The sequence below is a fragment of the Acipenser ruthenus genome, chromosome 22, assembly GCF_902713425.1.
Source record: "Acipenser ruthenus chromosome 22, fAciRut3.2 maternal haplotype, whole genome shotgun sequence".
NCBI lineage: Eukaryota > Metazoa > Chordata > Actinopteri > Acipenseriformes > Acipenseridae > Acipenser > Acipenser ruthenus.
Genome location: NC_081210.1, coordinates 31,054,503 through 31,066,108, shown reverse-complemented (window position 1 = coordinate 31,066,108; position 11,606 = coordinate 31,054,503).

Sequence of the window (11,606 nt, the reverse complement as noted above, 5' to 3'; positions counted from 1 at the left end):
ACCGTGCAAAAACACCAACACTGGAAATGCGGGCTGAGTCATGCAGGCGTGGTGCAAAAACACCAACACTGGAAATGCGGGCTGAGTCATGCAGGCGTGGTGCAAAAACACCAACAATGGAAATGCAGGCTGAGTCATGCAGGCGTGGTGCAAAAACACCAACACTGGAAATGCGGGCTGAGTCATGCAGGCGTGGTGCAAAAACACCAACACTGGAAATGCGGGCTGAGTCATGCAGGTGTGGTGCAAAAACACCAACACTGGAAATGCGGGCTGAGTCATGCAGGCGTGGTGCAAAAACACCAACACTGGAAATGCGGGCAGTCCTGTGTAGTTAGAGGCGCTTCATGGAAATCACTGTGTTATCACTGTGTAGTTAGAGGCGCTTCATGGAAATCACTGTGTTATCACTGTGTAGTTAGAGGCGCTTCATGGAAATCACTGTGTTATCACTGTGTAGTTAGAGGAGCTTCATGGAAAGTGTACATACAGTAGGAGGGAACAACTACATTTGCATCGGCAACAACCTGACAGTCAAAATATCAGCGACCCCCCCCAAAAAGAAATGTAGCCCCCCTTATGTTAGCCAGTAGATTTAACAACAGTAAAAGGGTGCCCCAGAAAAAATAAAATAAAATTAAGACCCAACTGCATGCTATTTAACTAAGGCTAAAAGATCCAAATTAACATTTTTCGGTAAAGGCTGAGTTCCTAGCCCTCAGAAATGGAATCTCTTTTACCCCCTGTAGAGACGAAACGCTTGTGGCCTGTTGAAATGAAGCAATTTCATGCCTTATTTACATATAAAACTGCAATTACCATTTTAAATGGTTTAGCTTAAAGCAAATTGGACTATAATAAACACATTTACATATCTGCTAATGGGACCGAAATCAGGTTAAATGTCTTCTTAAGCTATTATTCAAACTGAACCCCTGCCAAATGACTACTGATGTGCTAATGGCCCTTTTCACAAAGAATAAACACCAAACTCCATAATACAGCATGAACAAACCAACAAGTACTGTACAGAAAAGCCAGCTGGATCCGTGTGCCATTTACCTTTATGAATAAACCCCAAACTCCATAATACAGTATGAACAAACCAACAAGTACTGTACAGAAAAGCCAGCTGGATCCGTGTGCCATTTGCCTTTATGAATAAACCCCAAACTCCATAATACAGCATGAACAAACCAACAAGTACTGTACAGAAAAGCCAGCTGGATCCGTGTGCCATTTACCTTTATGAATAAACCCCAAACTCCATAATACAGCATGAACAAACCAACAAGTACTGTACAGAAAAGCCAGCTGGATCCGTGTGCCATTTACCTTTATGAATAAACCCCAAACTCCATAATACAGTACAAACAAACCAACAAGTACTGTACAGAAAAGCCAGCTGGATCCGTGTGCCATTTGCCTTTATGAATAAACCCCAAACTCCATAATACAGCATGAACAAACCAACAAGTACTGTACAGAAAAGCCAGCTGGATCCGTGTGCCATTTGCCTTCATGGAAATACACTTTTTCATTTCTACTTTTCGTTTAGCAAGCTGCTCCCTCTAATGCATTTCAACTCTTAAGTGAATTACTGTAAAACCTCTGGTCCCAGACTCTCATTCATCAGTTATAGTACCTTTCCTAAAACCCAAACACCAGCAGAAATTGTTCAACAAACTAAAAAAAGAAACTCTATTTACAGCAGTGCAACGGAATTGACTTTCTTCCCTTGCAAGAACGAATCAAGTCATTCTGGGTGAATATTAGCTGAAGAATGCATGGAGAATACCGAGCTACGCACCTCGCGTGAAGAGAAGTGCCCTTTCAAAATAACTCACCAATCCTGATGCAACTAGAAGAGCAAACCGGCACACGAAATGAACACAGGGAGGCTGCTTCTCTCTATGAAGCTCTATAAAATAATCATAAGAAAATCTGTCTCTCAGCAAACCTGAGAGATTTTCAGTAGAAGTACACAAAGGCGTAGATTGAGGAAGTCTCAAAGGAATTAAAACATGGAACAGGATTGTGGGAAACACTTTTTGGAAATGCAATCAGTTCAGCGTCATGCATGATAATGTAATATAGTACTGTGTAAAGGAGAACGTTTCTGTATTTACTGAGGAATGAGAACGCAGCGATACCTTTCTTTTTGTGCTGGCATGACACTATACACGCTGAAGGAATAAAATAGCATAAACCATCTTTGTGGAACCCCAGATAAATATGAAGAAAAATACCCCTGAAGGACTTGAATGTTTCAAACATTAGCAAACAACCGTCCTGCTGAAAAGAAAAAAAACAACAAAGAATACTTCCATCCAAAGAAAATTGCTGGATGTCATTAGATACATGTCAGACTTCAAAACAAATCCACATCAGAAATAAAAATGATTCACAAATGGATATGGCAAAAAATAGCCACAATGAGATTCACATAGATGAAGGAGCATTGCAGAAGACAAACAGCAAGGGGAAAAAGAGCTTATAAAGGCAGATATAAGAGGGAAACACAAAGGTTATAAAACAGCAACAAAATATAAAAAACTGGGCAGTGGAAGTGTGCTGTGATTCCTGCAGATCTCCTGGCCCTGCAAATGGCATGGCAATCAGTGCTGGTGTATCAGGCAGTTTGGAGAGATTCGCTGCTGTTGAGAATGATGTCATCGTGCACGGTGGTTAAGACGCTTGCTTGCTTGCGGTGTGTGGGGTCACCAGTACTGTGTGTGCTGGGTTTAGTGACTCAAATCTCATAGATGTTAATGGGAGGAAGAGTGTGACGGGCAGTGCTGTGTGATGCAGTGTCGTTACGGATCCTGTCCCCTGTCGGTGAGGTGAGGAGAGGTTAAAAGCTCTGTAAGCACAGATGCAGACGAGCCCGGCTCTTTTGCATCGCGGTTGAGACGCTCGCTCGCAGTAGGATCGCCAGTCCCACCCCAACCCAGTTCCGCTGCTCATGAGTAGAAATACTATTGTTGTTCTGGTGAATCACGATCGCTGCCATGCTGAAGACGCCTTGTTTTTGATACGGTATTGAGGTTCCGTTTCTGCAGCATGCATTTTATTATGGTATCATGGCTCACATTTACTGTAGGTCAGTTTTGACTAGCGGCTTTGTTTTTAGCAAGATCTGACCGTATAGAGATATATAATTATTATAACACTTTCTGTATGTCTTTTCTAAACAATAGCCATTCTACTGTCTTCACTCCCCTGCATGGTTCCTCCTCTGCCTCTCAGTGCTTGATGGGGTTGCTCCTCTGTGGGCAGAGGGATTAGTTCTCGGCAGTGAATTGATCTCTGAACACTTCAGGCAAGACATTTACCTGTGCTCAGAAACATAATGATTCAATTGGAAAGGATTCATTACTGAAAAAAGGATTTTATTCACAGCCCTAACAAAAAAAAAAAAAAAAAAAAAAAACCTCAGAGGCTCAAAATGGATTAGCAATGGATTATAGTTAGTTGTATCTTTAATCTGAAAAGAAACTAAGAGACATCTTTTTTTTAATCACGGTGGAATATAAACAGAAAAACTGTAGGTGCCATGGTTTTGTATTCTTTGCTAAGGGCACAGTTGAAAGACTGTGTATTATCCTGCACCAGAAGTAAACTGAACTGTGTACAATGCTTGTATACTGGGGATAGTTAGTATTTTGAATAGTGAAAGGGTAAGAAGATTGAGATAGCACTGTTTAAATATAGATCCACAATGAAGATATTAAATGCATCCCCAAAGACAGGGCGTCTACAATACGTGCCAGACAAGCTTCAGTCTATGGATAATAGCCTGGTCAATTCCACACACACTTGTTGGGTGTAATTCCCAAATGGCGTTGTCAGACTTTTCATCTATAAATATGGGCAAGCCTATCTGTTAGACCTCTGTCTACACCAAGACCAGTTTTACACCAGCAGGATTATAGAAACCTAATCAACACACGTGATAATTAGCACTCTTATGAGAACGCACTGGCTTGTTTAAGGGGTCAGTAGGGATAAAGTGGAGGTGACGGAGTCAAACTCCAAATGTAACCCTGCAGCACTTAGTGCAGCTCCCTACAATGAGAAAGGGGGCTCCTTTCTGTGTCCTGCACCTTGTAACACGCCTCAGAGCTGGAGAAGTCAGCTGAGCTGCTTGATCCAGAGCGAGTGGAGATTCGTGTTGCAGTGCCCTCTCACAGGCTCTCCTGATGCCCTGTCAGAGTTCACTTCACTTCATTCAAATCTTTACTCAGAAGACTATACCTTCTTTTACTGCTGTCTCAAAGGTCTTCTGATTTCCAGAATAAAAGATTTTCTGAGAGATTCATAAGATAAACGCCCTTCCTCTTAAATTAGCTCATAGACAAGTAAGGTAACAGGATGCTTTTTGAAATATACAGATACACTGTACAGATGATAGTGAAGGAGTTAAACCTTTTGAATGACAACCTGATAACACGTTCGCTGATGAGCTGCAAGTGGTTATAGACACTTTATAACCATGTTAACTATTCACTGCAGTAGATATGTGGGAAAAGTTACTACAAATGAAAACATGCATACAGTGAACCATAGCTATGTCACCTGTGATGCTTTACAGGTCCAAGAACTCACAGGCTCTCTCCTGATAGACAATGGCAGGCTCCTCATCTCTGATACAGTACTGTATGTGTGCAGGTGAAATATTCACAAATGAATGAAGCAGCAATTTAATGGTTACACATCATCAGGTGTTGCAATCTCCATTGTCAGGCTGTCCATTCCTCTTCCTTTATGCTGTGTTTCACATCACCCCCTCCACAGGCAGAGCAAGCTGCCTGTTCCTCTCCATCGCACCCCACCCCACTATGTCAGACTCCACGTAGCAGCAGCTACACATGGCAGAGAGAATATGACAGAGAAGCAGTTGCTAACTAAAAATAACTTTCACTTGACATGAACAAATTGATGTGAAAGGATGCATGAAAAATAGACAAGGCCGCAAGATGAATTCATGGCGCTTTATTTTTTTGTATTTAGTGTTTGTCGAGGGAAGATTACTTGTGATATTATACTTGAACGGAAATGTAGCTGTTTTATTTACTCATTAAATGCCTGATGGCACTGCTGATTAAAATGAGAACATTCATCTGAAACTCTTGTGATAGATTTTTGGACGTGTCAATTTAAATGTAAATAAACTACAATGCAAAACGCACATAATTAATGACTATATTACTGATCTACCTCGTGGTAATCAACACATTAGCTTGAATTGATTGGAATAAATGAATGAGTCTGAAAAACCCTGGGAGACAGGAAGGATAATATAATAAATGTGGGTCCCGAGAATGTGGCAAGGTTAACTTCATCTGACATTTTAAATTGCGTAAGTGTCACAATGAACCCGTTTCAAATTTATTGGGTTTTTTTTTTTTTTTTTAATATAATATCATCTGAATTTCAAAGGCATTTCTCATTTCTAATCCGCAGTGTTGATGAATTTGTTACTATTCAATTCACGCATCATGTCTTGAGCCTGACTCGTGGCACAAATCCAAGAAGTGGAATGATATGCCTGCTATGCATTGCTCAGTAGCACACCGCGTCAAACCCATGGAGCCGCTTACCTTAGGGCTCATTGTTACTCAAACAGGGAGCGCAGGTTGGCATGACGGGCCATCTCAGACTCTCAACGAAGGCAAACCTTACATACCCTTACAGGGGACAGCTGTAGGGATGCTCAAGGAAGCTTCAATAGGGGTAGCAAGACGCTGTAGGGATGCTCAAGGAAGCTTCAATAGGGGGTAGCAAGATGCTGTAGGGATGCTCAAGGAAGCTTCAATAGGGGGTAGCAAGATGCTGTAGGGGTGCTCAAGGAAGCTTCAATAGGGGGTAGCAAGACGCTGTAGGGATGCTCAAGGAAGCTTCAATAGGGGGTAGCAAGATGCTTTAGGGATGCTCAAGGAAGCTTCAATAGGGGGTAGCAAGACGCTGTAGGGATGCTCAAGGAAGCTTCAATAGGGGGTAGCAAGATGCTTTAGGGATGCTCAAGGAAGCTTCAATAGGGGGTAGCAAGATGCTTTAGGGATGCTCAAGGAAGCTTCAATAGGGGGTAGCAAGACACTGTTGACACACGGTTGTTTAGTTCCCATGTCTTCTAAAACAATACAGGGTCAGGTAAGGGCAGGTAAGAGCATGACCATGTCATGCCCCTTGAGTCTTGAATCTGTTCGCTTCAAGTCTCCTGGGCGATGCTCTGCTGTGATTGCTTCAGTATGAAGTCAATGCTATTACATGCCCAATAGATTTATGAATGACACCTGAGCCTGCTTTCCACAAAAGAACAATATATACTTTGTATAATCTGTCTGCTGCCAGTAAAATGGAATAACTGAGCAGGAAGTGGACAATACACAATCCTCAGGAATCTCCCTGACTTTCCTATCTAATTTGAGTGATAACCTCTGTCCATGAAAGCGTCCACCCTCATCTGGAAATGCCCCTCTTTTACAGAAATATTATTTTTAAGTGATTCAAAAGTTTGTGAAGGCCCAAAGCCTGCCAAGCCAGCTATGTCACTGAATTAGACCCATTTGCAATCCGCTGTCTTCCTGAATGTTTCCTTGTGTTGATAAGTGCAGTGTTAATGAAGTACCTGGGCTGCTCTGTCTTGCAATCCGCTGTCTTCCTGAATGTTTCCTTGTGTTGATAAGTGCAGTGTTAATGAAGTACCTGGGCTGCTCTGTCTTGCAATCCGCTGTCTTCCTGAACGTTTCCTTGTGTTGATAAGTGCAGTGTTAATGAAGTACCTGGGCTGCTCTGTCTTGCAATCCGCTGTCTTCCTGAACGTTTCCTTGTGTTGATAAGTGCAGTGTTAATGAAGTACCTGGGCTGCTCTGACTTGCAATCCACTGTCTTCCTGAATGTTTCCTTGTGTTGATAAGTGCAGTGTTAATGAAGTACCTTGGCTGCCCTAATCTCCATTGCTACAACACGCTGTGCCTAAATGTCTCATCATAGTAACAAACAGACGTTCTGAACAATTAGGTAAAGAGATTCAAGGCTAATGACGAGAAAGAAGTTTGTTTTGATTACAAACGTATCGAGATCTACGCTTGGCAGGTTTGTGTAATGCTCCCAGGCTCCATTTGTTCTTTAAGACCTGGATAAAAGCAGCATTTCCAACTTAAAATCACACTTCAAGAGAACAGCTTGTAGCTGTTACGTGCTGCCACAATGGCAAGCCAAATGATCAATTAGAGATATCTCAAATTTCATTTTAAGATATCTTGAAATATTTAGAGATATCTGTAAATGAAGTCACTCAAGCAATTCCAGTGAGGTTTTGAGCTTTTTTTTCTTTTTTCTTTTTAAATCAGCCTGAATCCCTACAAAAAGGAACCATTTGAATAAAAAATATGATCCTTTTATGCTTGGCAAACAGAGTTATAAACATCACAAGGCCTGCATGATGGGGTTCTGAGAACACTTTTGAGTGCACCACACAACAGCACACTATGCTGAATCTGGACTGATCAAGCTTGGTTGTAATTACCTGCCATTGTTTGGTGTCGCACAGACATGTGTCATGCTGGTCCGGTTGCCCTTTTGATAAAACATGAATAATAATTTCCCAACCTGAATAACAAGCTGAGTTGGAACAGGGCTGCTCGGCACTCTTCTGAATGCAGTGAATCAGGATCTCTGAGATGGGACGGGGCTGCTCGGCACTCTTCTGAATGCAGTGAATCAGGATGTCTGAGATGGGACAGGGCTGCTCGGCACTCTTCTGAATGCAGTGAATCAGGATCTCTGAGATGGGACGGGGCTGCTCGGCACTCTTCTGAATGCAGTGAATCAGGATCTCTGAGATGGGACGGGGCTGCTCGGCACTCTTCTGAATGCAGTGAATCAGGATGTCTGAGATGAGACAGGGCTGCTCGGCACTCTTCTGAATGCAGTGAATCAGGATCTCTGAGATGACTGTCAATCTAATCAGCTACACAACCACACTCTCGAATACTGTCAATCTAATCAGCTACACAATCAAACTCCAATATACGATGTGTCACGTCTGAAAACGTGTAAGGCCATAAAAGTGGCAATGATGCAAATCTACAAAAGACTTTTTCTTGTGGGGCTCATGTGATTGAAATGGCTTTGCAACATCACTCTGTTATTCGGAGCGTGCTGTTAGATTGATGCCCACATGAGGTGTTTCTTTGCATTATCACAGTGTTTCTTGGTTTCTTGAGACCTCACAGCAGGAGGGCATGGCTCTATTCTCAGAGCCTGGAGGACATTAGCCTCAGGTACTGTATTGTAGGGTGTCCTGGGTACTCGTACCTCGTACACATCCACAGTATAATCAATCATCAGTTTAACAAATGACTGTACAATCTTCTTGAATAGCACCATCTGTTCATGTTGCAAGAGAAACAGTGTGTTTAGTGTAGGGAGGGGGTCTTTACAAGATGAAGCCAGTCTTGTAGGAGGCTAATTGGAAATGAATTATCACAAATTAACAGCAGTGTATTGATTTTACTATTTAAAAGTTAATGCTGTTTCCTTCTCTATCTGTCAGCAGTTCCGGGCCCCAGTGTTGCACTGAGATTCCTAATGGAGTAAACAGCGCTAGTAGATATGAAACTAAAGGCACAATAACCTGAGGGAGATGCTGCCCATGGCCTCCCCTGCCCCCTTTAGCAGATCCTAACTCTGCTGCTGAGAGACTGACAGGCCTGGCCCGCTTGCCAGGCTCCCCCATGACTACTGGTTGCTAATGCCCGCTTCTTATCAGCAGTCACCCACACGGTTCACACTGAATAATCAGCATTCATTTCCTGATGTTTAATTATTGAAAACCTGGCATCGGCTCTCTCTTTGACTTCTGCTCTCTCTATTCTTTAAGGGGTTACAGTAACAATATAGATCAAAAATCAATTACTTTTCTTTTAATTCATTCTATTCACAACCTGTATATACTTGTAATACCCCCATTGATTGGCATGGCAGTGCTTTGGGGATGCAGAACCACCTCACCTCTGTATCACAGTGATTCGTGTGAATGTGCCGACTACGCCAGAACCTTCATTTGAAGAGGTATCCTCTGAAAAACAGACGATAGCACAGGATCTTCATAATCAACTGACTCTCAACCTAAAAGCAACCTAAAAACACAGCCTAAAATCAACCTAAAAACACAGGCTCAAATCAACCTAAAACACAGGCTCAAATCAACCTAAAAACACAGGCTCAAATCAACCTAAAACACAGGCTCAAATCAACCTAAAAACACAGGCTCAAATCAACCTAAAACACAGGCTCAAATCAACCTAAAACACAGGCTCAAATCAACCTAAAAACACAGCCTAAAATCAACCTAAAAACACAGCATAAAATCAACCTAAAAACACAGCCTAAAATCAACCTAAAACACAGCCTAAAATCAACCTAAAAACACAGCCTCAAATCAACCTAAAACACAGGCTCATATCAACCTAAAAACACAGCCTAAAATCAACCTAAAAACACAGCCTATAATCAACCTAAAAACACAGCCTAAAATCAACCTAAAAACACAGGCTCAAATCAACCTAAAAACACAGCCTAAAATCAACCTAAAAACACAGCCTATAATCAACCTAAAAACACAGCCTAAAATCAACCTAAAAACACAGGCTCAAATCAACCTAAAAACACAGCCTAAAATCAACCTAAAACACAGCCTAAAATCAACCTAAAAACACAGGCTCAAATCAACCTAAAACACAGGCTCAAATCAACCTAAAACACAGGCTCAAATCAACCTAAAAACACAGGCTCAAATCAACCTAAAACACAGTCTAAAATCAACCTAAAACACAGCCTAAAATCAACCTAAAAACACAGGCTCAAATCAACCTAAAACACAGGCTCAAATCAACCTAAAAACACAGCCTAAAATCAACCTAAAACACAGCCTAAAATCAACCTAAAACACAGTCTAAAATCAACCTAAAACACAGGCTCAAATCAACCTAAAAACACAGCCTAAAATCAACCTAAAACACAGCCTAAAATCAACCTAAAAACAGTCTCAAATCAACCTAAAAACACAGCCTCAAATCAACCTATTCCCCATCTGCAAAGATCTCAGCTCACAGTAAGTTAAACAGTACTGCTGCTCGACTGCCCATCATACCGTGCTGCAGGTCTTATGAGACGAGCTGAACGTGACACAGGAAATGAGCTGAGTGAATTGCAAACACGACAGCGTCCCACCTCACAAGACGTTGAGTTCTGAACCGTCTTTCTTACAACAAGAAAGAAAAAGGCGGTTTTAAATAGTTCAATGACAGATGTAAAGGCAGAAAATGTAAATGAAAAATATCAAAGCAAACCTATTCGCGTAACCTTCACTCCCACACAAGCAGATCAAAGTCCTTCTTTATCATGTGCACCAAGGCACCCAAACGCAATTAAGGTCTGTTTGATAGCCAGAAGAAATGTAAAAGCATGTGTCCCTTTACTGAGTCAAAGATTGGAGCTTTCACATTAAAGTATTTTAAAACATCCATATAAGAGGCTCTGTAATATGAATAACAATGCTTTATACTTTCGGATTTCCGTGACTCAGAGAGCATGTCTCCAGGAATTGACATTGTGATTTAGTTAAACTCATGGGGAACATTATGATTAGGTTACAATTTTACATTTTTGAATCCCCCCTAAGGAGAGACGCATGGTACATGGGTGCCATTCCTCAAATATAGTGTCACCTTGCACTGGTATGGATACGCTTTCTCTCCTCCCGCTTGGACAGGTCGCTCTGTAGTGAGCCAAGCGCACACACACTCCACTAGAATTGAACTAGAATTGTTTAAATTGAAGATGCCAGCTCTTCAACTGCACAGCATGCAAAGCAAAATAGAAATCGATAACAAAACCAAGCTGTCGCACGAAGAGACACCTTTACACTTTTCACTTCCCCCTGGATTAGCCTGCACTACAATGTGTTTTTTTTATTCTTTTGCACACACAGTAGTTGTCTGTACTTCAAAGATGAAAAATACATTCGATAGTAAGTGGCTGATTCAAAGAAAACTCAGCTCCTCAAGGGAAAATACAGCTACATTATGAATTGTAAGCAAACTTAACTCATGCGATGGCCTTTGGGAAATTCAAATGAAAAAGCAGCAACAGCACACTGGGCCCTGTCACCTCTGTTTACTGGGGTCGTGTCATCGTCTGGACTTGGCTTAACCGCACTTGGAACTGTTTTGCAATGTTCTGTGAATTATCATGACTGTCAGCTCAGATGAAAAGACTGCTGTGATATTTATTTCCCATCACAGCTGTGTGTATTACAGCCTTTATTAGTGGATTGGTGAATGCATCTATACGTGTGCCTAATGCTGCAATTCCAGGAAGCTCGTCTCTGTCTAAATGTGATAGGAACTAAGAGGCGAGTTCAGTTTGTGTGGACTCTGCGAAGTTAACCCCTTGTTGCACATTCTGCACAAACTTGCATGTCCCATCTATCCCTCTACAATGTCATATTCAAGGGTGTGCACTGTACAGAGCGCAAATATGATGCAACTCACCGTATGCTACAATATATATATATATATATATATATATATAGATAC